Source organism: Muntiacus reevesi, chromosome 4 (assembly GCF_963930625.1).
Source record: "Muntiacus reevesi chromosome 4, mMunRee1.1, whole genome shotgun sequence".
In the NCBI taxonomy this organism is placed as follows: domain Eukaryota; kingdom Metazoa; phylum Chordata; class Mammalia; order Artiodactyla; family Cervidae; genus Muntiacus; species Muntiacus reevesi.
In genome coordinates, this window is record NC_089252.1 from 1,607,948 (window position 1) to 1,633,012 (window position 25,065).

The following is a 25,065-nucleotide window of genomic DNA, read 5'->3' on the forward strand; positions in this document are numbered from 1 at the left end:
TCAGTCATGTCCGACTCTTTGTGACCCCATGAATCGCAGCACACCAGGCCTCCCTGTCCATCACCAGCTCCCGGAATTTATTCAAACTCACGTCCATCAAGTTGGTGATGCCATCCAACCATCTCATCCTCTGTCATCCCCTTCTCCTCGTGGCCCCAATCCCTCCCAGCATCAGGGTCTTTTCCAGTGAGTCAACTCTTTGCATGAGGTGGCAAAATATTGGAGTTTCAGCTTCAGCGTTAGTCCTTCCAATGAACACCCAGGACTGATCTCCTTTAGGATGGTTAGTGTAGTTCATAGCAACATCTTTGAAATTTTCTAAGAGTGTAGATCTTAAGTGCTTTCACCACACACACACACACAGACAGTGGTAATTATGTGAGATGATGCATGTAAATTAGCTCACCTGTAGTAATCATTTCACAATGTATATGTATATTGAAACATTATGTGTCATACCTCAAATACATAAAATTTTATTTAAAAAGAATGATGTCAGCATTTGGATTACGATGTATTTAATTATGTTGTGAAAAAAACCACCCATGCATATTTCATTGAGTGTTTGCATTAAGAATGAGGGCGAATTTGTCCGAGGGCTTTTTAGCATTTCTGGAGGTGTTTATATGATGTCTCTTGTTAGATATATTAGTGTGACTAAGCAATAGAACAGGAAGAAAGCAATTCTCTGCAGAGAGGAGTCCTAGTCCACAGGCTGCTGTTGGTCTGTCCCCCAGAGCAGGTTGGCTGGGCACCGTCCACCAGCAGGGCTTTGTCACACAGCCGTGTTCACACGCACCTCCCAGGTGCATGGTCTGCCCTACAGTTTTCTAACGCTCTGAGAATTGGTCACTCAGGTAGACTGAAGCTGAGTGAGCCAGGAAGTTCCTGAATATGAGCAATACTGGTGTTTATTCTCTCACTCTTTGTATATTTAATGCAACCAAGGCTTGTTACTTAGATTGTGTAAATAACAGAGTAAGATGAATGCTTGTTTTGACCAACTCATAGAAAGCAGAGAAAGATGACAGGGTTGACCACAGGGCAGATAATCCTGACCACACAGTCCCATCCCACGAGGGAATTTCTGCTCCCCTGGGCAGCCTGTCCCCTCAGCTGGGTCTGGAGGGGCTGGGTGGGCGGGGACCAGTGGGCAGACAGAATTTCTGTCCTTTTGGGGTTCACCACCTTGCAGGTTTTTTTTTTCTATTTGCAGTATTTTTTTTTTTCAAGTGAAGAGTAACATGCATACAGAGAAGTGAGCAAAACGTAAAATGCAAATTGTCCAGAAGCTGAGATCCACTTAATTACTGCCGAGACAGAGAAGGGGACCCCAGGGTCTCACACAGCTTGGTTGTGACCTTTTTCCTCCTGAAGGGTAAGTGCTGTTCCAACCTCTAATGGTCTGTCTGGTTTTGTGGTTTTGGACCAAGCGTGGTGACTCTTGGAGTTTGCCTTCCTTCTGTCCAGCATCTTCATTCTTCATCGTGATGAGGAGGTCACCCCATCCTGGTGGTTTGCTGCAATCATTCCCTCGAGGCTCCTGTGGCTCCCCACGTGGACACAGGTGCTTCACTCCTGGGTTTCACTTCTTAGTAACAAGTGTCAGGCCCCAGCAGAGGGTTAGAAGTGCTTCCAGGGATCTGTGCTCAGGGGCTATTTTACAGGGCTTGGCCTCTAGCCCTTGCAGAGCTGGCATCATTGTTATTCCATCCCTTTTTGGGTAAAGTTCCAGGGATTCACAACCTCTGAGAAGAAGGAAACTCTGATTCCTTCTCATTTGTGGAATGTTCTTGGTTATGTAATTGTCAGGCTTTTAATAAAACTGTAGCCTTTAAGGGATGCAGTGCATATTGAATAGAGCCGACTGAAATAGCTTCTGTGAGAGAATCCCAGAATGTTATTCCCTCATTTGGAAGGGCAGGAGGTGCTAATCAAACAAGTTTACACGAATACATTTACTTTATCCGCCGATTTACCGAGTGCCTGTGGACGCGCTGAAGGAAAAATCCATTCAAATGAATACCTGATGAAGGGCTCAGCCTGTCTGGTGGCGCGGAGCACTTCAGCCACGCATTTCTGAGATTTCCTCTGAAATCCCAAGGACATCATTTAGCTTAGAAATGCATTATTAATGTTCCAATTAATATAAAATTCTCCGTTGTATTTTTGGTGACTTGAATGAGAACTGATAAATCTTACAAACTACAATGCAAATTACAGGGAAAATACTTTGGAACCTTTTCCACTCGAGAGATACAAGCTCCTTTATCACTTTGCATGTGGGCCGTTAGTTTTCCTTGCTTGTCTTTATTACTCGGTATAGACGCATGTTTTCTGAATTTGAGCTAAATTCTAAACCAGCCACCTTTTATGACGAAGCTCCAGGATTCCTGCTATAAACTGTGTTGTCGCCCCTGGAATCCTCCTGATTAGGACCTGGGGGATTAATGGAGGACCTTTCAAGAGGGTTCACAAAGAGGCCCAAGATTTGCACAATTCCCCGAAATTTTCAAGTTGTGTCCCATTTAGCACTGATGGGTGCAGCGCGGATAACTTGTGTTCCGCTAGAGGCTGGAGATAGGTTTCGTGAGTGTAACACCCAGAACTGAGGGTTTCACTGCAGGGAGTGAGTTCCTGGGATGGTGCCCTGGAGCCTCCACCCCTCCACGTGGAATAACCAAGAAAGCAGAACACACCAGGGCTTTCTTGGAAATTCTTTGAGGAAACTGCTCACACGGAAGCAGTCAGTTTCTGAGTCAGTGCTTTGGGCAAGGGCGGGGGGGTGATTTGATGAGGTGAATGTCTGTACAAAGTCTTATTTTCTGCACTTTTCATTCATCTTTGATTTCGGAGGCTTTTTGCCATTCCTCCCATCACTTGCATCTTCCTATGGGGCTGCTGTGGCTCAGAGCGTTCTGGGCATAACTCCTATGGCCAGGGCTGCCGGCTGTCCCTACCCAGGAAGCCTGTCCGGCTCTCAGGCCCCCTCTCAAGTGCGGCCCCCTGTCCACACTTCCTGCATTTTCCGACTGACCAGCAGCCTCTGAGTTCTCCGGGTGTTCTGTTCCTCCCACGTCTGTGTTATCTTGGCCTCCCCACCCCCACTGCTGTTCGCTAAACCGCAAACTCCCTGCGGGGGGAAAGCGTTAGCCTCCCTTATCAGCTCCTGAAACATTCATATCACCTTAGAGACAGTGCTCCAGGAAGTTTGTTAAATTGAACTGAAAATGCTACTTTATGACCTGCTTATTACTGAAATTATTTCTTTAGGTATTATTTTATTTGAAACCTAAGGGTTTTTTAACGTTAAAAGCAAAAAAACAAGAGCCTCTGCCAATAGAGTGTGAACTCGGGGAAGAGAAACTTCAGGGGCGCCCCCAGCAGCAGCTAAGTGAGGACTGACTCTGACCAAAAGCAAGGCCACGGGAGCATCCTCAGGCCGGAGGCTCTGGAGGACCCACAGCAGAGGCCAGGCAGCCCTGGACCCCCCGCCACAGTGACTGCGTGGGGCTTCACCCTTCACGCAGTTGTTCTTCTTTCACAGACAAGGGAACTGCCCCCCCGCTCAGTGGGCATGCCAAGGTCTGGGGCTGGCTTCAGACCCAGAACCCAGTCTCCTGAATGACGGTTCTGAGCCCTTCTGTCACGAGTTAGAAACAGGAGCTTCCGTGGTTATCAGCGAAAGTGTTAGTTGCTCAGTTGTGTTCAGCTCTTTGTGTTCCCCTGGACTGTAGCTCACCAGGCTCCTCTGTCCATGGGATTCTCCAGGCAAGAATACTGGAGTGGGTAGCCATTCCCTTCTCCAGGGGATCCTCCTGACCCAGGGATCGAACCCCGGTCTCCTGTATTGCAGGCAGATTCTTTACTGTCTGAGCCACGAGGGAAGCCTGACTCAATTATACATATGTATATTTTTTCATGTTTTTTCCATGATGGTTTATCACCGAATATTGAATGCAATTCTCTGTGCTATACAGGGACCTCCCTTGTTTTTCCATTCTCCATATACCAGCTTGCATCTGCTAATCCCAGACACCCAATCCGTCCCTCCCCATCCCCTGACTCCGGCAACCACGGTACCGTTCTCTCTGTGAGTCTGTTTCTGTTTTATAGATGAGCTCATCTGTGCTATATTTCAGATTCCACGTGTGAGTGATATCACGTGGTATCTGTCTCTGTCTGACTTGTTTCACTTAGTATGACAACCTCTAGGTCTCTCAATGTGGCCACGAATATCCTTACTTCACTCCTTCTATGACTGAGTAGTATCCCGCTGTGTACACGCACCATGTCCTCTTCATCCATTCCTCTGTCGATGGACATGTAGGTTGTTGCCATGTCTTGGCTGTGGGGAATACAGTTGTATCTTATATGTAATATTCAATGTGGTATTTTTGTGGAAGTGAGACATGCTCAGGTAACAAACATTAAGGAACAGGGATCGTCTAACACTGAAAAATTGCTTTCTATCTATGACTCTCTGGTTCCCTACTCAGTGGGTTTTGATTTAACTTTCACTACTGGGAATGCTTAGCACATCAAATAATATTAATTATTAGCTCCAGGCAGGAAAATAATATCCACAAAGAGAACATTTATCACTTTGCCAGACTCAGACCTCCTCTCCGTGTGACTGTTCCTGTGATGTCGGTGACCCCTGATTGGAAACAGAAATTCCAGTATTTGGTCATTGATGATGCGTTGGTAAATACATCTGAATATTCACCATTATTTTGATGGATATATGTCTTGTCCTATATGCTAGAACTTTTTTGTTGTTGTTGAGTTGCTAAGTCATGTCAGACTCTTTGTGACCCCATGGACTATAGCACACCAGGCTTCCCTGTCCTTCACTATCTCTCAGAGTTTGTTAAAATTCATTATCTATTAATTTTCTAGGATAACTTACCAACTAAGCCTTAATACCCAGGCCTTTACACTGTGTGTTATGTATAATGACTGTTTTAACCCAGTTGCTCTCAGCAAGTGTGAATTATTAGTTATCTTAGAAAAAACTTGAGTTTCTAATGCTGACTCCTTATGGCACGTGACATCTGTTCCTGCTTCTTCGCCGGTGGCTTCAGAACTTCGGTTTATCCTAGGCAGATCTGAATTAAAAAAGGAACTTTTATGGCACTACGCGCATAGATGGGAGAAACATAGCCAGGCTTCCCTCAAAAGGTTCACAAACCTCGGACGAAATTCTTTCTTTACAGGTATCTAGGGAAAACATGATGGATACCAGAAAGTTTTAAGAATATCGAGCTAAATATTCGAGGAAAGAAGTGTACAGAATTTCTGAAATGTTTCTAGGTGCTTCAAATATGTACATATATATAAGTTGAAATCTTTATCCACCATTCTTCTTTTATCTACAATTCTTGAGCTTATACGAAATCATGGAATCAAAATCTATACACGCTTCATCCCCCCAGCTCCACCTGGACAACTGGCGGCGTGCAAACTGGTGTGCGCATCTCTCCTGCTCGAGTGGCTTCTAGAAGATCCTCAGGACATGGACACACCAAGTCACTGGAGACAGAAAAGGAAAAATGCTTGGTTCTCACGTGATGCAAATTCCTGTGAAGCCACGAAAAACAGTTGTGAGCACATAGCTACTGGATATGGAGTGATATAAAATTGAATGACATTTCTGCCAAAAATAAGTAGTGTGATCTTTTATAGCTTTTAGATGATATATTTCAAGACAATACTGGGCAAAGATTTGTTGTTTTTGAAGCGACAAAGCTCACCGAGGGCGTATACTTACAGTTTGCTGAGTGAGAAGACGGTGGCGGAGTTTGGAGAGGTGGATGTGACAATTTACTGGCTTTGGAGGTGGACTCGGGGAGAACGGGCCGAGGAGGCCACGGTCCCCCGCCGACCTCCGCCTCCGTTTGGCGGTCCGGGCAGCTGACGGCCCTGCCTGTTGGACACACATGTGGTTGAGCGTGCTTCTGAGCCCCTGTGGCAACCCACCAAGTGTCGGCCTCCCAACGGCAGCAAAGGATACTTTTGTTTTCCCTTTCCATTTGGCACACGAGAACGCCTTCTCCTCTTTCCTGCTTAAATATACACAAAGGCCTCAGTATACTTAGAGTGTTAACATCCTGCAAGGGAGACTGGGAATGTTAAAGGAGTTTAATATGACAACCGATGCTCTAGTTGATTCCTAAGAGAATAAATGATTAGCCCCATATTTCCAGGAAACCACAGCATTCTGCATCATGACATAATTCAAGATTACGTATCATTTTGCTTTATCTCAGAGACGCACACATAAAAGCCCGGCGTCTCTCCACTTGGCACTTGCTCCTGCTCTAGCATGTCCAGACTAGCGGTTTGGCTCATTAACGGGTGGCAGAAAAAGCCATTGCTAAAGAGGGGCCTGTGCTTTGGTTTGTAAGAATTTTTCGTGGTTTTGGTTAGGGAGACAGCAGCTGGCCGCCAAGGTCAGAGGAGGACGCTCAGCACGTCCGTTCAGAGAACGCAGGCACAGCTCTGTGCTGCCCTGTCGCTAGTGCGAAGGGAATCCACTTTTTTGGACGCCGTTTCTTGAGAGGCTGACGCGGATGTGTGTGGTAGCCATCAAGCTGTGGCTCTGAGGAGGTGCACGCCGGCCATGAGGGGCCTCCTGGTGACGGCGGCCTCGTGACACGCGGTTGCCGTGGGGTTTTCCGGAGCAGTGTCTGCTCTGGATGTCGCTCCAGTTAGTCGGCCCTCCCGAGAGTCTGGGTGAGAGATATTTGAGAGTGAGGCCACTTCGTCCGAGTGGGTCTCTGCCAGCTCTGGCTCTGACGGCGGCCCCCAGGCCGGCGGGGGCGGAAGGTCCCTGTGATGGCCCGTCCTCCCTGAAGGCCAGATGGCTCTGCCCCCTTGTGGGCCTGGCATCTGGCGACAGCAAGGCAGTTAATTCACAGCTTGTACGAGGCTAGTCTGCTCTCCCCCGATGCCCAGGTCACAGCCTCAGTCAGTTCAAGGACCCCATTGTTTATTTGTTCCTGTGCGTCTTTGTTTTACAGACCATCTAAGGTTCTTTCCTCCTGTTTCTCTCTCTCCCACCTCGGTCCCATCCCCTGCACTGTGGTTTGCTGTTGCAATGGGGAATAAGACAGGAAATAAAGCAACTTGGCTCCATCTCCATGGCTCTGGATACATTTTGGGTGGTGGGAAGAAGTTGGATCCCCTGGTGGTGGCTCAGATGGTAAAGAATTCACTTGCCAATGCAGGAGACATAGGTTTGATCCCTGGGTTGGTAAGATCCCCTAGAGAAGGAAATGGCAACCCACTCCAGTATTCTTGCCTGGAGAATCCCATGGACAGAGGAGTCTGGTGGGCTGCAGTCCTGGAGTCGCACAGAGTCAGGTAAGACTGAACGACAGCACACACACAGTCACCACTGGATTAGGGTTCTGCAAAAGCAACTGAGCAAAAGAAGCTGGATACACTGAAGTGAGGTCCGCACAGCGAAAAGCTGGAAACGATTATTCCAATGTTTAAACAGACGGAAAGGGTGAAGCCAACTCTGCACTCAGGCTGGAGCGTGTAGGCTGACGTGGGAACCATGAGCTGTTGCAGGCATCTTGGTTTCTCTGTGAGACCTTGAACCAGACATCTTTGCTCCGTGATTCTCTGTCTGTAACACGGGGACCACTGGGTCCCTGCGAAGACCGCGCTTTAGGTCGCAGAAAGCCTCGGGAATGCAGCCAGCCCTGCCGCGCGGTGTGTGGGGCAGTGCTCGGTGGCTGCACCCACCACTCTCTGTAGGACAGACTGTTGCGTAGTCTTTAAAGTAGTCTGTAGAGTTTTCAAGGACACGGAAAACTGTAACTTCGAGAAATTTTTTTTTAAAGTAGAATTAAAATGATAAGAACCTTATGATGTTATAATGTAAAAATAAATGGAAGGATGATTGAAATACAACAAAGTGTTACATGGCTTGCCCCTGGATGTTGGGATTATTTGTTGTTTAGTTGCTGAGTCTGACTCTTTCGCAACCCCATGAACTATAGCCCTCTAGGCTCCTATGTCCATGGGATTCTCCAGGCAAGAATACTGGAGTGGGTAGCCATTTCCTTCTTCAGGGGATCTTCCCAAACCAGGGATCAAACCCGAGTCTCCTGCATTGGCAGGTGGATTTCTTACCAGTGAACAAGCTGGGAATCTTGTTGGGATTGTGGGTGATCTTAAAAAGAATATTGCTTTATCCTGTCTCAGTTTTGGGAAATAATTGTGTTCCTTTTCTTTACCATAGGCAGAGATCCTTCCCTCTAACTCAAAAATATCAATAAAATGAGAAAGGAAGGTTCTACTAATATATATTTAATTTATGCCAGCTACACTGACACATACAGTGAGTTTAGAAGTTGGAAACAAGTGATGGAAAAAAAATATGCAGCCCTTGCTGAAAGGCTGTGCTCTGAAAAATGGTAATTTGGGAATTCACGTCTGTGAGCCTGAAGATGAGGAGGGGCAGTGCTGGCTGCTCTCCGCCGGGAGGAAGGAGGTTCCCCCACTGAAACCAACCCCCCACTCCACCGCTCAGGAGGCAGGGGCGCGGGGCCTGCCGCCCTGGAGTCCTGTGTCCACGGCACTCAGACCGGTCCTAACTGGGTGCGGGCCGGGCTGTGCTCAGTGTGGACCGCTGGCCTTCAGAGCAGGGGGTCGGAGGTACAGAGGCTGGCAGCCGGCTCACTCGCTGCTCAGCACAGTGAGGGGGTTGTTCATTAACCAGACCTGTGACCACAGGAGAATTTAATTGGATTTTATTTGGTATCTCTCTAGCCAGAGGACTTTTCTCTATATCGATAAACATTACATTCATTTTCCATTGTTCTGGTGAGTTCTAAGATACTGTGGACCAAATCAAAGTCTCAATCATCCCACTGGAAAAAGCCCAAAATAAGCAAAACCCAGAAAAGTCCCCCGAATTCTAATCAGGAAGTGATGTCAGTCACTGGCGCTCGGCCTCTAAGTGGGTTGTTTCCGTCATCTGTGTTCCCGCATGTGGTCAGAGGCTTGAGTCCCGTGGGATGGCCCAGCCGACGTCCTGCAACCCCGTAGACTGCGGAGACGCTGCCTGTGACCGGCCCTTCGCTGCCTGCCCACCAGCGGGAAAGCCGGAGTCACAGGGAGGGGAGAGTGCCTTGTGTCCCCCGCGAAGCGCTGGCCGAGTAGGCACATGCGTGCTGTCACCATCTGACCCAGGACCGCCGACTCAGTCCCGGGGAGATGCCAGTCCCTGCCTTCATGTCCGGGTTCCCCCGGCCCCAAGTGGGCAGCCCCACATCTGGGCGATGAGGAGACAACCGCAGACCCTTCCAGGCGTGATCAGCTCTGCTTCCCCGGCTCCCAGCCCTTTGAAGCTGCAGACGGTTTCACGATAATAGATAAGCTAATCTCAGCCCGGCCTGTATGCTTTTCCCCCATTTCCCCTGTTTCTTTCCAGGCTACTCTGCGGGGAGGGAATTCTTACAGCAGATGTATTGATGCTCACGGAGAGGTCAGAGTGGAGGAGCTGCCCAGTGAGCATAGGTTCGTGGAAGGTGAAATCTTGGCAAGACCTGAATAACAACCAGGGGGCTGGCGGAGCGTGGGGAGGAGAGTGTAGGAAGGCTTTTATTCTCACTACCTAAGGCGATACACGGCAATTACTATCGAGGAGGCAATAAAGAAGTTGTTAATTACAGGTTTATACCCCTGTGGCCCAAAGCGGGAACAAGGGACCAAAGGTTATAAAGTGGTTCTTAAAAAAAAAGTTGTAGGTGATTCTTTTCTCCTTTCCAGTGGAATAACTTAATTAGCAGTCAGGTTTGGGCCTGACGAAGTAGAGAACTCTGGAAGAGACATCTTATTAGAATAACTCAATTTGTCCAGACCCTCACAATTTGCCTTTCTCAACCATCCATTCTGTTTTTATTTTCCCTGATCGTCTCTCAAAATCCTTCAGATGGGGCACCAAGACAGCATGAGGTATTAAACGTGCCTACCCGCCCCCAGCACGGACTCTGATATTACATGCTCACGGAACGAGCTGCCACTCAGTAATCAGGTTTGCTGTGAGATCCCAGGGCTCCGCGGGGGCTATGGAGATGCTCCCATGTGTCTGATCAAGGTTCACGTGCCCGAGTCTTCAGACGCAGCCCCGTTCTTTGGAGACTGGGGCAGGCCCAACCCCGGGCACCCAGCTGACAATTCCACAGGGTGGGAAAGATTGGGCTTGGAAATGGTCTGTCTTGAAAAGTTAAGTCCTCTTTGAAGCAATCTGCATTTCCTGTACTTAGGTTTGACTCAAAGGGAGCCGGGTGATGCCAGGCCCCGGCTCGGTCTCCACGCTCCCTCCTTTGAGGCACTTACAAGCCGATGTGATTCGTGTGTGTGTGTGTGTGCGCTTTGGCCTCTGCATGGGCTGTTGTGTCTTTTTCTTCTTTTCAAGCCCAGCACAGAGAGGTACCCAGTGAGTACTCACTAAGCGCTTGACTGACCAGCGCAAATGCAGCTTTTTGCCTGTCGCCCTCTGTGCCGTTCCTGAAGCAGAAAAGCACTCTTCTCTCCAGGGAAACTTCTGTGTTGATCATGTTTGTTCCAAACTTGGAGTATCATCAACATAAGTGGCCGTGAATATTCACTTGAGGTGAATAAAGAACCCTTCAGAGTTGGTGTGAAGACCCTTGGGGCCATTTTTGGGGGAGGTGGGCGCTGGGGCTTGTGGGGGGCAAAGGGTGCTTCGAGGGGACCCTGGGGACAGGGCCTAGGAGGCTCTCGGGGCAGCGGCATGGGGACCCCATGGGGGGTGCGGGAGCTACCGGGAGTGAGGACCCACTGAGTGCTCCACTGACTGGGATCCCCGAGGCCTCGAAGCTGCTGCCTGTCCCTTGACGTCCGGGCCTGGCACCGGCTGCCTGTCTCGCTGTTGGCAGGGCCAGTGTGGCCCCTGAGGGCACCCAGGCCTTGCTCCCCAGGGACTGCAGGGGGAGGGGCCGGAGTCCAGACTCACATTCGCCTTGTGTGGCAGGGCAGGTATCACAGTGAACTTGGCTGGGCACAGTCCCGGAGGGCTGCCCCGAGGCATGAACTTTCTTTCCACCTCAAGTCCCAGCCCTGCACACGCTCTCTGCCCTCACATCAAAGGTGCCTTTTTTTCTCCGTTTATAATACGTTATTGTGTGATCATTGCATAGAAACAAAAAAATTCTGAGAGACAGAAGAAAATAAGAGAAACTGTTCATCTCCCAACAAACCATTTTCCTGTGTTTTCTTTCTGTTATTTTTCTATTTCATGCATAGCAGAGACCATTTGTTAGTTTGGTTTCATGCCTTTTCACTTCATGTTGTAATAGGCATTCTTCCTTGAAGACTGGACTTCACAGGGATTTGAATGTCATCATATGATTTACCATAACTTACTGGTTTCTCAAAGGGAGTGTCTGGAGTTTGGACTGCTGGTGGAAGCACCCCCAGATGGTGGATGTGTGGAAGCTGAGGTGAGTACACAGCTGGGCCAGATGCCGAGGCTGACTAGCCAGAGGAGGGCATCTGAACCGGTCTTCAAAATGGGAGCCCCTGCATGTTCCTGTGGGACAAACACATGTGTGCACATGAGCACACACAGATACACGTGCACACACATGTACAGGTGCACATACATGCACATGTGTACACACATGAACATATAAACATTAAAGAACCACAGCACACATGTGCAAACACAGAGACACACGTGCATTCACACTAGCTTGTGAACACACAGATGTGTACACCCACATGTGTGCACAACCTTACCAGTGGGTTCCAGAGCCTTTTGTGACATTGCTGATTCTTATCACCTTTAATCACAGCAGACGTACTCCAGACAGCACCGTACCGCCTCTGCAATCGTGTGACGTGAGGATACTGCGGGGCTGGCCGGGGAGGCCGGCTGGCAGTTGAGGAAGCAGACGCGTGATGCTCAGTTTCCCAAGGTCTGGGCCCGGGCTGGAACCGTGTTTCCTTCCTCACGGACTTGCTGGTCCTTAAGGGTCACCTAAGGGAGAGAGACATAGAGATTTTCTCTTTTTTTCTGATGAAATAATGGAGCTATTGATAAGGAGAGAGAGAAGAGATTTTAGGGCCATGCAAAAATCCCCCGGCAAAATAGAGAGGGGACTATGTCTCCTCACTTTAATCCAGGTTTTTCTGCCCTGTCCTCTGTTCTTTACAATCTTACTAGAAACAGTGACTAGAAACAGTCTTACTAGAAACAGTCTGTTTTTCAAATTCTCCACAGCCTGGACATGCAGCTTATCTTCTGCGGGCTTGGGATGCCACCCAGGTTGCCCAACCTCTGGGCACCTGGGCCCGGTTGGTGGCCTCTGCCAGGGAGACGGTGGGTAGGTGAGCCGAGTTAGGCCCGGGCTCCAGGCAGGCGTGTGACCCATCAGAGCTGCAGGTGGCAGATGCCCTGATGTGGTGGACAGAAGGCCCGTCATGGTCTCGTGGCTGCAGGCGGGCATGCGCTGTGCTCACAGCAGATCTGGGGGAGGCAGCGCCTCTTGGTGAGGTTTTGGGGACGTTGCCATCAGCACGAGCTGCATCAGCCCCCAGAGAGGCTGCGCCGTGTGCCGGGGAAGGGGCACATACAGGGACTGTGGGGAATACGTGCTTTCAGTTCTCAGAAGAGGAGTTCATGGTACCCGTCCAGGAAGCACAGTCTCTGGACCCAGGGAAGACACATCTCAAAAGTGTACATTTAAGGACAGCTTAATTATTACTATAGTTAATAGTTGTATATTTGTATTGCCTATTTGAATGTTGCTGAGAGAGTAAGTCTTAAAACTTGTCACTAGAAAAAGTCTGTGACACGTTTGGTGATGAATATTACTTAGACAACGTCTTGAGCTTGCAACATATACAAATATGGAATCAACGTGTTGCACACCTGTGGTACTGTGTGTCAGTTACACCTCAGCTCAGAAAAGAAGTCCTTGATGCCTCATCTTCCCATGTCGCTTTGACATCTCCCCTCTCGTTTATCTGGGACCACATTCCCTGTTGGCTTCCCTGGTGGCTCAGCTGGTAAAGAATCTGCCTGCAATGCAGGAGACCTGGGTTCGATCCCTGGGTTGGGAAGATTCCCTGGAGGAGGGCATGGCAACCCACTCTAGTATTCTTGCCTGGAGAATCCCCACGGACAGAGAGTGTGGTGGGCTATGGTCATGGGGTCACAAGGAGTTGGACAGGACAGAGCGACTACGCACATTCCCTGAACACGACCTGCTGCACGCGTCCCCGCCTGCAGTGAGAATGTACAGTGTAGCTAGGCTCTCAGCAGATGCTCTCCAAAGGGTGACACTCTGTGACAAGTCGTTTTGCAAATGACAAACATGAAGTTTCTCTTATTGTCCAGTATTTGGGTGAAGTGCATCCATCACTGCAGCTCCCGTCCATGGGACTGTCGACTCTCATTCCAGTTGACCGACAATCCCTGGACAAAGCCATGTGACAAAGCAGAGTTTCACTTAGAAGAACGCGGCGCCTTTGAAATGGAGAGAAGTCTCCTTCCTGTTGCTGAACAGGCGTGTTCTGAGTTTTTCCTCAGGAGGGTAGCTTAATAACTTAGTTTCCAAGGACCACACCAGGATTATAGATTTAAAAAAATTAACTCTGCCACACGCCAAAGCCAGTGTCTCAACTTACGTTGGCAATGAGACTGAAACTTAGAGATGGGTGCCCATGTTGGGGCAGCTTTTGTTTCTCGGATCTCTTCAAAGAAATTCTCCCACCCTGGGGTGGTTGTCAGGGACGGTGCACTTTGGCTGCTACAAGTCTGCTAAATTTGAGTAAGCCGTTCTGAATCCTTTTAAGATTGAACTCACCACCCCAGAACTCCACCTGCACCCCTTCTGACACTTTAGTTTCTGTCTGTTGGAATCAACTGGCAGGTCCTAGTTGAGAATAGTATTTCCTCTTTATATTTTGAACCTCACAGCCGTGGTGTGTGAACTTCACAAACCAGTGAGTGAACCTCACAGACAGTGCGTGAACCTCATTGACCATAATCAGGAATATTCATATGAAGTTGGATGTGAACAACTGTTCTCACCGTCGGTGAGGCTGAGCGACTTGCAGGGGCAGAAGGTGACTCGACGGCTGGCAAACACCATCTACACCAATGAATAAGCGGAACTACCAACAGCAGAGTAACTCGCCTCTCTGTCAGTAATGAAGACACGCCAGCTTGCCCTTTTGCAATGTAAACAGAAAATTATGGCTGCACACAAGCCCCCGCCATTAAAAAGGCAGCTTTCCTCTTGCTGGTCTTGGGAACAGAAGCGGTGCGGATGCGATGCGGCTCCAGCTGCTGCGGCGGGAGCGGGGCGCACCTGCCCGCCTCTTCCAGAGGCTCTTAATCCGCCGGGGTAGGGGTTCAGGGGTGGGGGCTGCGCTAAGCCGCTTTGGCTCCTGCGCCGCGCTCGCACTGAAGCCGGTGACACTGTGTCCCCCGGGGGAGACGAGGGCCCATCGGCAGGGACAGAGGCGCCCTGCGCAGGATGAGGTCGAGCCTCCGTTGTCCTGTGCAAAGTGCGCGCTGGGGCATCAGGCCGGTGGTCCAGGAGCACAGCAGGTGCGCTGCTCTGCGGGGCAGACGGCTGCCCGCTGGGCGAGTGCATCAGAGTGGGGAAGGGGCCCTGCAGGCGGGAGGGCCGGCCTCTCCTCAGCCCCCTCCCTTCCTCTGCGCCCCTTCTCAGCCCCCGCGCCGTCACCCCAGGTCCCTCTCTCCCCAGGACCCGCTCCAGCGTCTCCACTCCCTGACCCCGCAGGTCCAAGCCGGACCTCACTTCGCCAGCACGGGGGCTTTGCTTGTTGGGTTGTGGAAGGGTAACTTGGGTTTACCGTAAGAATAACATTCTTACCTTGAAGAAATCCGTTTACAGATGGACATTTTTGTATTCATGCAAATAAGACCATTACAGAGACCCTGATTTCATATCAGAGTATTCTGGGTCAGTGGTCGGCCAATCCAATCGGCTGCTGGGGTCTGTATACCCTACAAGCTGAGAAGGAGTTATTAAGAATTCTTTTAATGGATTAAAAAAATCAAAAGAAGAAAGAATCAAATTTCTTGTGAAAAATATGTGACACGTCAGTGTCCACAAATAAAGTTTTATTGGCACGCAGTCACACGTTCACAGCTGTGATGGTTCAGGCGCTGAGTGGAGTTGAGTAGCTGTGACCAGGATGTTCCACCCATGAAGCTGGGAGGATTTACAGTCTGGAGTTTGCAGAGAACTCTCTGAGCAGACCTACCTTGTATTGTTTATCTATAATCCATCATAAGTTATAACGACAGGGGTTCCATTCTGTGACATCCTAAACATGCCCACAGGCTGTAAAGTGATGAGCTCAACTATGCACATGGCAAAAACATTTAAATCACATATTGGAACATTTTCAGTACAGTTGAAGGAAATTTTCTTTGACAGAGAACTTCCAAATATGTTTTGCATCTGTTTTTGCATGCATTCAAATATAAGACTTGGGAAGTATTTGTGAATACTTGAAGTTTTCAACCCCTGATCCTTCATGCTCAGTGAGGCAGTGGCGTGTTTCCTTTTACTTTATGTGAGTGAAAAATATGTAAAAGTGGTCAGTTATGAAATTGTCGCCGATTCTCATGAAAAGAATACCTCAGACTTGTGCAGCTTGGTTCTTACCAGTTTTGATGTGCATTATAAAAATAATATAAAGCAAAATACAGACATCCTTGCCTGTATAGTTTAGTGTGCCCAGCCACTCAACTTGTCTGACTGTTGTGACCACAGGGCTGTAGCCCACCAGATGCCTCTGTCCATTGACATTTCTGAGCAAGAAAACTGGAGTGGGTTTTCATTTCCTTCTCCGGGGTTCTTCCCGACACAGGGATTGGACCTGAGTCTCTTGCATCTCCTGCACTGGCGGGTGGATGTCTCACTGCATCACTGAGGAAGCCTTGTCTGTACACACTGTGTATAATTTCTGGTCCTCTAGACAACAGGCTGTGACGTTCCAGTTAGGGAATGTGTCCATTTCTCAGCTGAAGAGACTGAGGCTCACAGAAATTCTGGGCCTTATCCAAGGCTTCATGGGCAGTTGAGGGTCAGGGCCAGGGTTGATTCTAAAGCACCTGCTTCCATCAGTGATCTCGTGCTGTGTCTCTGAGATGACTTTACTTAGAGCTTTTTTAGGCAAATGTGGGACATTGTACCGGGAATCTTTTGCGTCTTTGTGATGAGAAGAAGATTCCCTGTAGGATGCTAACACTCTGTGAGATTTCTGACATTATTATGAGATTTCCAACACCAGCCAATATCAGAGCTCATGCTAACTGACCAGAGATGTCCGTCTTCAAGGACAGAAATTCGACGTGCCTGGGGATGGAAAGATACTGTTTAGCAAAATCCTGGGCCAGTTGTGTGGTGCCTTGAGAGGGCTCCCAGGGGACGGGGCTGAGACCCAGGAGAGGCATTGTCTCAAGTGATGGTTGTTTGGAGCCCAGGTGTTGTCCACTGTAGCAAAAAGGACTTTCAAGGCAAATGATCATTAGAGATGGGCAAAACAGGTTTGTAAGACATGGGATCTGGGTCTCACAGGCATATTTGTCCTTATCTGTGTGTCATCAACCAAGCTGTCAGGCAGCTCAGCTAATTTCTGAAAATATCGAAAGACTCCGGTGAGAAGGAGGATTCCTGCTCATCCCAGAGTCTTGCCCCGCCTGTATGTTTCTCTCTGTTGTCTTCAGCTCTGGCTCCACTGGGCTCAGTCCTTTTGAGGGGAAAGAATGATATATAAATAGATACAAACTCTAAGATTTGGAGTAGTCAAGCTGTTTAGCATTTATGTTTTTGTTGTTGACACTCAACTGGAGTTTCTCAGTTCCCGTTTGGGGAAAGGAAACATCTTCTGAAGAGCTCACTGTTTTCGTCCAGTTTTATTGTGATGTGGTTGACACAGATCACTTCACGGGGGTGAGGTGCATGGCAGCAGGACTTGACTCGCGTACATCGGGAGAAGACGGCAGTAAGTTCAGTGAACGTCCGTCACCTTGTGTAGGCACGACATTAAGGAAATAGGAAGAAAGTTCCCTTGTGATGTGAACTCTTAGGATTTACTCTCATAACAACTTTCATCTGTAACATTCAGAAGTATTATTATATTTATCACTTTGTATTGGCCAAAAGCATCATTTGGGTTCTTTAAATATCTTACTAGCCTGCAAGACTCAGTAAAAACTCTCTCCCCAAATGGGGAGGAGCTGCTTTTGCAAAGCTGTGAGTGAAAAGATGGATTTTACAAAATCACTGAGTCTCAGATGGAGCTACTTTTTTTTTTTTTTTTTTTTTACAAATTGCCACATTTCTCTTCTTTTGCTTGTTGAAAAGTAATTTTCCTTCCTGAAAACTTGAATTGTATAACATCAACTCCTTTTACACTGCTTTTTTCAGAAGAAAAGAATTAGCAAGAGCATGTACCTTGTTAGGAGCAGATTACACACAGAAGGAATGTACAGACTCGAGGATGAAAGCCCGTGCGTCACCGAGAGGCTTCAAGTTGGGCCCCGGGCAAGTGCCTCTCAGGTCGTTCAAACTGGGGCCCGTTCTTGGGACCCTCGGAGGATTAGGAAATAAAACAACATCCATTGTCCTGGGTCATTGTGGACACACTTGGGCTAACTCGGGTTAATTGACACTTGTGCTCCTGGTGCCTGCAGACTTTGTACAGACGAACTGGAGGGTCTTGCTCTAGCTTTCTGATGTGCAGACAAGGACTCAGGCTGCAGGGGCTGAGTGTCCAGAGAGTGAGCAGTGAGACAGAGAGAGAGACAGAGAGAGAGAGACAGAGAGAAAGGGAGATAGACAGAGAGAGAGACAGAAAGAGAGAGAGACAGAGAGACAGAGAGATAGAGAGAGAGAAAGGAGGAAAGAGAGACAGAGAGAGAGAGAGAGACAGAAAGAGAGAAAGGGAGATAGACAGAGAGAGAGACACAGAGAGAGAGAGACAGAGAGAAAGGGACATAGAGAGACAGAGAGGGAGACAGAGAGACAGAAAGAAAGGGAGAGAGAGACAGAGAGAGAGAGAGAGAGAGAAAGGAGGAAAGAGAAAGGGAGATAGAGAGACAGAGAGAGGTGCAGAGAGCTCACCAAGGAAAAGGTGTTGTCAGTGGTCCTGGAGTTCAACAGCTGTAACAGCAGAAGTTCCCAGAACATTAGCACAGAGTCTCCCAGAGAGAGAAAGTCGAGAGAAGTGAGCGCACATCCGCATGAAGCTCGCCAGAGAGAGCTCACAGCGGCGTTCCTCCCCAGAGTCCAGGGTGAAGCCGCGGCCGTGGTGTCCATCAGCTGGAGAAGGGTTAGTGTCGGGCTCTGTCCATATGAGCGGGTGTTTTTTGTCCACAGAAAAGATGAACCTCGAAAATGTTTTGCTCCAGAAAGAGGCCAGCCAGAGAAGACTATCTATTGCATGATAGCATTTACATAAAATGTCCAGAAGAGCAAACATGGAGACAGAAATTAGGTTAGTGGTTGCCCAGGGGTGGAGTGGGGATCGGGGTGATGGCCACTGGTTATGAGCTTTCTTTCTGGTGTGCTGAGAATATTCTAAAATTAGCATGCGATGGCAGTTGTATCATTCTGAGAATATACTGAAAGCACGGAATGTGTCAGTTAAGTTCAGTTCAATTGCTCAGTTGTGTCCGACTCTTTCTGATCCCATGGACTGTAGCTCACCAGGCCTCCCTGTCCATCACCAACTCCCAGAGCTTACTCACACTCATGTCCATTGCGTTGGTGATGCCATCCAACCATCTCATCCTCTGTTGTCCCCTTCTCCTCCCGTCTTCAATCTTTCCCAGCATCAGGGTCTTTTCCAATGAGTCAGTTCTTCGCATCAGGTGGCCAAAATATTGGAGTTTCAGCTTCAGCATCAGTCTTTCCAATAAATATTCAGGACAAATTTCCTTTAGGATGGACTTGTTGGATCGCCTTGCAGTCCAAGGGACTCTCAAGAGTCTTCTCCAACATCACAGTTCAAAAGCATCAATTCTTCTATTTTCAGCTTTCTTTATAGTCCAACTCTCACATCCATACACGACTACTGGAAAAACCATAGCTTTGACTAGAAGGACATTTGTTGATAAAGTAATGTCTCTGCTTTTTAATATGCTGTCTAGGTTGGTCATAACTTTCCTTTCAAGGAGTAAGTGTCTTTTAATTTCATGTCTGCAGTCACCATCTGCAGTGACTTTGGAGCCCCCAAAAATAAAGCCTGAGACTGTTTGCACTGTTTCCCCATCTATTTCCCATGAAGTGATGGGACTGGATGCCATGATCTTAGTTTTCTGAATGTTGAGCTTTAAGCCAGCTTTTCATTCTCTTTCACTGTCATCAGGAGGCTCTTTAGTTCTCCTTTGCTCTCTGCCATAGGGTGGTGTCGTCTGCGTATCTGAGCAAAGTGTACATGAAGCTAAACTTTATGGAATGTGCTATCACCCCTGGTGTCTGTGGGGCATCGATTCCAGGATTGCCTCGGGCAGCTGGATCTGAGGATGCTCAAGTCACACACATACATGCTTCTGTAGACATTAGCTCATTTCTAGATTACTTACGAGGGCTTCCCCTGTGGCTCAGTGGTAAAGAATCTGCCTGCAATGCAGGAGATGCAGGTTCAACGCCTGTGTCAGGAAGATCCCCTAGAGAATCAAATGGTAACCCACTCCAGTATTCTTGCCTGGAGAATTCCATGGATGGAGGAGCCTGGCGGACCACAGTCCCTGGGGTTGCAAAGAGTCGGATATGACTGAGGTGGCTGAACACTCACAGGTTACTCACAACACCTAACACAATGTGGATGCTGTGTAAATAATTGCTGCCACATGGAAAATTCCAGTTTGGTTTCTGGAACTTTCTGGAATCCTTTTTCTGAATAGTTTCCATCTACTGTTGGTTGAACCCGTGGATACAGAGGGCCCACTGTAAACTGTATCATTATAAACTTGCTATTAAATATAAATTTGTTAAAAACAAGAAAAGAAATCAAAATAAATCAAGAGCACCTTTCTTTGAATAAAAAAATTCTCTGCTTCGTGTTCAGGCAGTAAACACACCGCTAAGGTGAGTTTCCCGAAAGTGGGGCTCTGGGTAGGACCTGGTGGCGGGGGTGCTGCAGGAGGATCTCTGCTATGGGCAGGACCCTCAAATGGGCTTTGCGAGGTCACATGAGCCCTGGGCCGCTGGACACCCATTGAGGCAGGTCCGAGAGGCGCCATCCCCTAATTAGCAAGCTGCAGCTCTAGACTCATAACTCTGAGGCTCTGGCCGGAGAATCTGAACTGTTTTTTGAGGGAGTTAGTTAGGGTGGATTTGGCTGAATTCGCAGGAGCCTGTGGACCGGGGACAGGGAGGGGTGGGGGCAAGGGGACGCCAGCCACAAAGCTGGGGAGAAATCCTTGGTGTCAGATAGTACAGCTGAGGCCCCAAGTCCTTTTCCTTTTGGGAGTACCCTGGGTTTACAAATGCTCAGTCTCGAGATGGTTTGGCAGGGTGATGTGTACGCAGACCTCAGTGACTTGGTCTTGGTGCTCAGAGAAACCACCAGAAGAGTCTAACTCCACAACATCGTTGCCAACACCGCCTGCCAGCTGGCGTTAGCTAATCGCTGTGAGGCTGGTTTTCTATGAGCCAAAGGGGTCCCCAAGTCTGTGGGTGCAAAGCAACCTGACTGGTCATGTGGTCTGCACAGGAGACGGCTGGGGCCCTGGGGGACCCTCTGCATGCCAGGCCTGGGGCTGCTTCAGGGTGGGGTTTGGGGGGCTCGGATGCATGGTGATGAGTGGCACAGATGCTTCTCGGAGTGCTGGGTCCGAGGCTGTGCTCCGTGCCCCATGGCCGAGGTGCTGCCCTGGGGGGCTCAGGGCCTGGGACGTGGCTGCAGGTCACAGGGCTCCTCCTGAGACTTGGGTCCCCGCAGGGTGGGGCTCGGGCACTGGCGCCAGGCCTACCCCGCCCCATCTGTGCAGGGAGACTGGACTCCTGTAGTGTTTTCATCTCAGGATGGTGTTACACACCAAATTGCAGACCAGGCTGTGGTGGTTGAACAGTAATTTAAAAAATAAAGAAAATCCACCATTGCAAGAACGATGAGAAAAAAGATACACGTAAGCCAAAGGGAAGTTGCATGCACTGGAAGATCTGTAGGAAGTCACGGTGGATTCATTTGGTTTCACAGTCGGGGCCCCACCCGCAAGTGGACTTGGCCCTGAGGCATCTGGGTGATTGCTTTCCCCGGAAGCCGCCCTGAGGTGTGGTGAGTGGGGCTCAGGGCCCTCGGCCCCCACAGCCCTCCTCGGGACAAACAGTCCAGCTGACCTGGGCTCTCCTGCCTAGAGGGAGGTGCTCAGTGACCAAGGCCTCGCTGTGTAATAAAACGTCTAGACAGCAATTAGTGCCCATCTTCCCCAAGAGTGCGACAGTCACAGGCACGACCACTTTCCAGGGAACCACTCACGGTCTCTTTCATCCGGAATAGGCTTCTCGGTCTGACCAGGATAGGCCCGAGCCGTGGTTACTGGACAAGAGCCCTGCACGCCAGGGCCGACCGTCCACCTGCCCGACTTCCTTTCCATCCGGCATGTGGGGAGGGCCTTTGGGGAAACCGGCTGGATGGGTGCTGGGCTGGCCGGAGCTGGAACCAAGGCTGAGAAGACCCGGCAGCTTTCTTGTGCCTGGCGACCCCTGGCACTGGTTCCTCTTACGCCTGCACCCAACTTTGACAGTGACAAGGATCGGGTGTGGCAGGGGCTGTGGGCCAGGCTCCGGGAGGCGTGGGAATGTTTCGCTGTGACATTCTCCCCTGGTCTTGCCCCAAACCGCCTCCCTGGCTGTTTCTCCACCTCTGATCCCTCCTCCCTGTTGACCAGCGCCCCTCCCCTCTCTGAGGACAAAGCTCCCGAACCTCCAGCTCCGCTAGGAGTGCCCTCCGCTGTCTCTGATAGTAGAGAGAAGAATCATATTCAGTCCTAATAAGAGTTTTTCTGAGTGAGCCAGAAATCCATAGGAGTTTACTCAAGCCAGAGGACGAGCCGGAGAGGAGGCCTGATCTTTGAAGGGAGATGCGCCCTTTGAGGAACAAACCCAAAAGTCATGGTTTCTCTCTGGTTGAATGTGCAGCGCGGCCGGAGGGCGGTCCCAGACTGCAGGAGAGGGCCAGGGGGGCTGGGCAGAGGGGCAGACCGAGGATGCTCCTTGTCCCTGTCCAGCTTCTCACGTGCCTGCGTCTGCACCTTTCAAGCTTGGGTAACGTCGGGACCGTGGCTCTGCTCCAGCCTCCCCCGTCACGAGCACAGAGAAGCGGTGTCTGTCGAAAGCTGAGTGACTGGCCCTCAGAGACCAGACTCTGAGCAAGCGAGCACCATCGCGTGGGGGCCTCAGAAAGGATGGACGGCCCTTCTCGGAGCAGCAGGCATTGGATGTGGCAGGAATCACCTACTTTGACGCTCACGGCTGGGGTCTGAGTCCTGCCACATGCCAGGCTCTTTTCTGCGTGAGGCTGTGGCACCTTTCAGCGTGTTTGCACGTGGCTGGTCTATGGTACATCACCTTGGCGGGTAGAGGGGATATGAAACATCACAGATCAGTCTTGCAGGTCATGAGCAGAGGAGCCCAGAGGAAAAGGACAGAGCTGTGAGGAAGAGCTGGTGATGCAGAGGCAGCACATCCTCGGTGGCTGTCTGCGCCACACTTGCAGGTTGCAGGCGGACGGTCTAGGGACACGTCGATATGGGATGAGGTGGAGATCCAGCACCTCATCGCGGTGGCTCCAGCCACAGAAGCCACCTCTGAAGTCTCTGAGAGATGTACACGACTGACTGCGGGTCCGCTGTTTGCCCACTCACTTCCCACAGCCTATCCATCACCAACCCCGGCGTCCATATGAGCCGCTGGGTTTCAGTTGCTCTTGAGGTTGTAAATAAATGCCACAGCGCCAAGGGGCAGACGAGACGGAGCCTGTCAGAGCTGGACGTCGGCAACAAGTTGTAATTACAGCGGAGTGGTGCGAGGTGAGTTCCCTCCTCCCATAGATTTAATTGCCGGCAGCTGCAGAGGTGGGCACAGTGGCTAGGTGGGGGTGGGGCTCCAAGTGCCCCCACTGACCTCCCCATGGCCCCTCGAGCAGGACGGAGGGGCCCCGATGCCTGGCGGTGCTCCTGCAGGCAGGGAGCTGCCAGGTCGCAGACCCTTGTCCACCCAACATTTGAGATGACGTGGAACCACATTTTGTCTTTTAGAGGAAGTGGGTGATAGCAAACCATCAGGAAGAAGACTGACTTTCCCCAAAGGTGCAGAGTCTGCGCCCTGACTCTGAGCTCATGCCCAGGTGCTCTACCTTCTGGGTGAGTGGGGACAGGCTGTGACCCTCCCCCAGCCTGCCCCTTTTTTGGTGACAGGAATTCAGCAGAGCAGGGGTCACTCCAGGGCTCACTTGTGGTTGAGTGGACACAGCTCAGCTAATCACTCTTTCACTTGTGGGAAATTCGTTGTTCCTTAATATCAGACTCCGGTGATGATGGAAATAGGCCACACTAATGACAAGGCAGTAGGGATTATAGGTAAGAAACGGTTATAATCAGAAAGCTAATAATTATCTTGCAGCCGCAATTGGACTTTTGAATTTTACATTTCTTGCATTTTTTTATTCTTAATTACAACGGTTTCATTAATGAGAAGCAGCCTTCGGGAAATAGAACGGGACCCATTTTGACTCAAGCAGACCTGTGTTCTCTGCACTGTCGGATCAGCCAGCTCCTCTTTGATTTCCGCTGAGTGAATGGACGGAAGTGTCGTTTCCTGCTTGAGGACGGTGGTCCCTCTGTGGTCGAAGAGGCAACAGAGCCCAGCACGGTTCAGACCCAGGGGCCCTGGTCACCGGGGCTGTGTGGGTTCAGACTGGCCCTCAGAGCTCTGCTGTTCTTGCCACTGGCTTCTCTGTGTGTCCTGGACTTGTAATGGGTTTGTTGACCCTCTCAGTCAGCCTTGCAGGCAGCCAGGGAGAGGATCCTGAGCAGGTGGTTCAGACTGGAGCTGTCTCTGAGAGGTTGCCTACTGTGAGGACTAGGAGGACCCGTGAGCCCCCACACATGGAAAAAGTTGGGCCTGACTGCTGACAAACACAGGAGCCCCAGACGGTCCCAGACCAACCAGTCTTGTACCCTGAGATCCTGAGAGCACAGCCCTGCACCCCGAGATCCTGAGAGAATAGCCCTGCACTCCAAGATCCTGACAGTAAGCTCTCACTCTAAGATCCTGAGAGTACAGCCCTCACCCCGAGATCCTGAGAGCACAGCCTTCACCCCGAGATCCTGAGAGCACAGCCCTGCACCCCGAGATCCTGAGAGCACAGCCCTCACCCTGAGATCCTGAGAGAACAGCCCTCACCCCGAGATCCTGAGAGAACAGCCCTGCACCCCGAGATCCTGAGAGAATAGCCCTGCACTCCAAGATCCTGACAGTAAGCTCTCACCCTAAGATCCTGAGAGCACAGCCCTCACCCCGAGATCCTGAGAGCACAGCCCTCACCCCGAGATCCTGAGAGCACAGCCCTTATCCCTAAGGCCCAGGGGGGGTCACTGGTATAGCTTGGGGAGGCTGTAGGGCAGAGGACTTGCCCCTATGCTTCTTGGGTGCAGACCCCCAGCACTGACCACATGCTGGATTCCTCCCCCCAGAACCGAGGGCCCTGCCGGATGCACCGAGAGCCGTGGCCTTGGCTGCTGGCTCTGCTCTGGGAAGCATGTCTGCTGCAGCGTCCGGGGTCGCAGGGTGAGGAGGACCAGGGGCCACCTCCCCTGTCACTCTGAGAAGGGACGAGGCCTCGAGAACATGCAGTCCTATTCCCCCCTTTCCAGATTGCCATGCAGGTGCGGCTTCAAGGTGGAAAGTCACGGGAACCTTCTGGGTACACTTGGAGCTCGTCTCGGGCGTGGCTGGACCTTGGAGAGATGTTGGGGTCTGCCCAGTGCTGATGGAGAAATCTGCCTGGTCTCCATACCAAGGT

The 25,065-nt window shown here is 50.2% G+C and overlaps 1 long non-coding RNA gene across 7 annotated transcripts in view; it reads left to right on the plus strand.

Moving 5' to 3' along the window:
• The window catches only part of LOC136166232 (uncharacterized), a 47,343-nt gene that overhangs the window by 15,506 nt on the left and 6,772 nt on the right, over positions 1 to 25,065 (plus strand). For 2 of the 7 annotated variants that reach the window (XR_010662866.1, XR_010662871.1), the window contains exons 3-4: positions 9,452 to 10,636; positions 11,343 to 11,486. This is a non-coding gene — a long non-coding RNA (uncharacterized lncRNA). Of the gene's footprint in view, positions 1 to 5,438; positions 7,836 to 9,451; positions 10,637 to 11,342; positions 11,487 to 25,065 lie in introns of those variants that run through there. The other 5 variants (XR_010662867.1, XR_010662870.1, XR_010662868.1 and 2 more) reach the window with 5 other exon arrangements.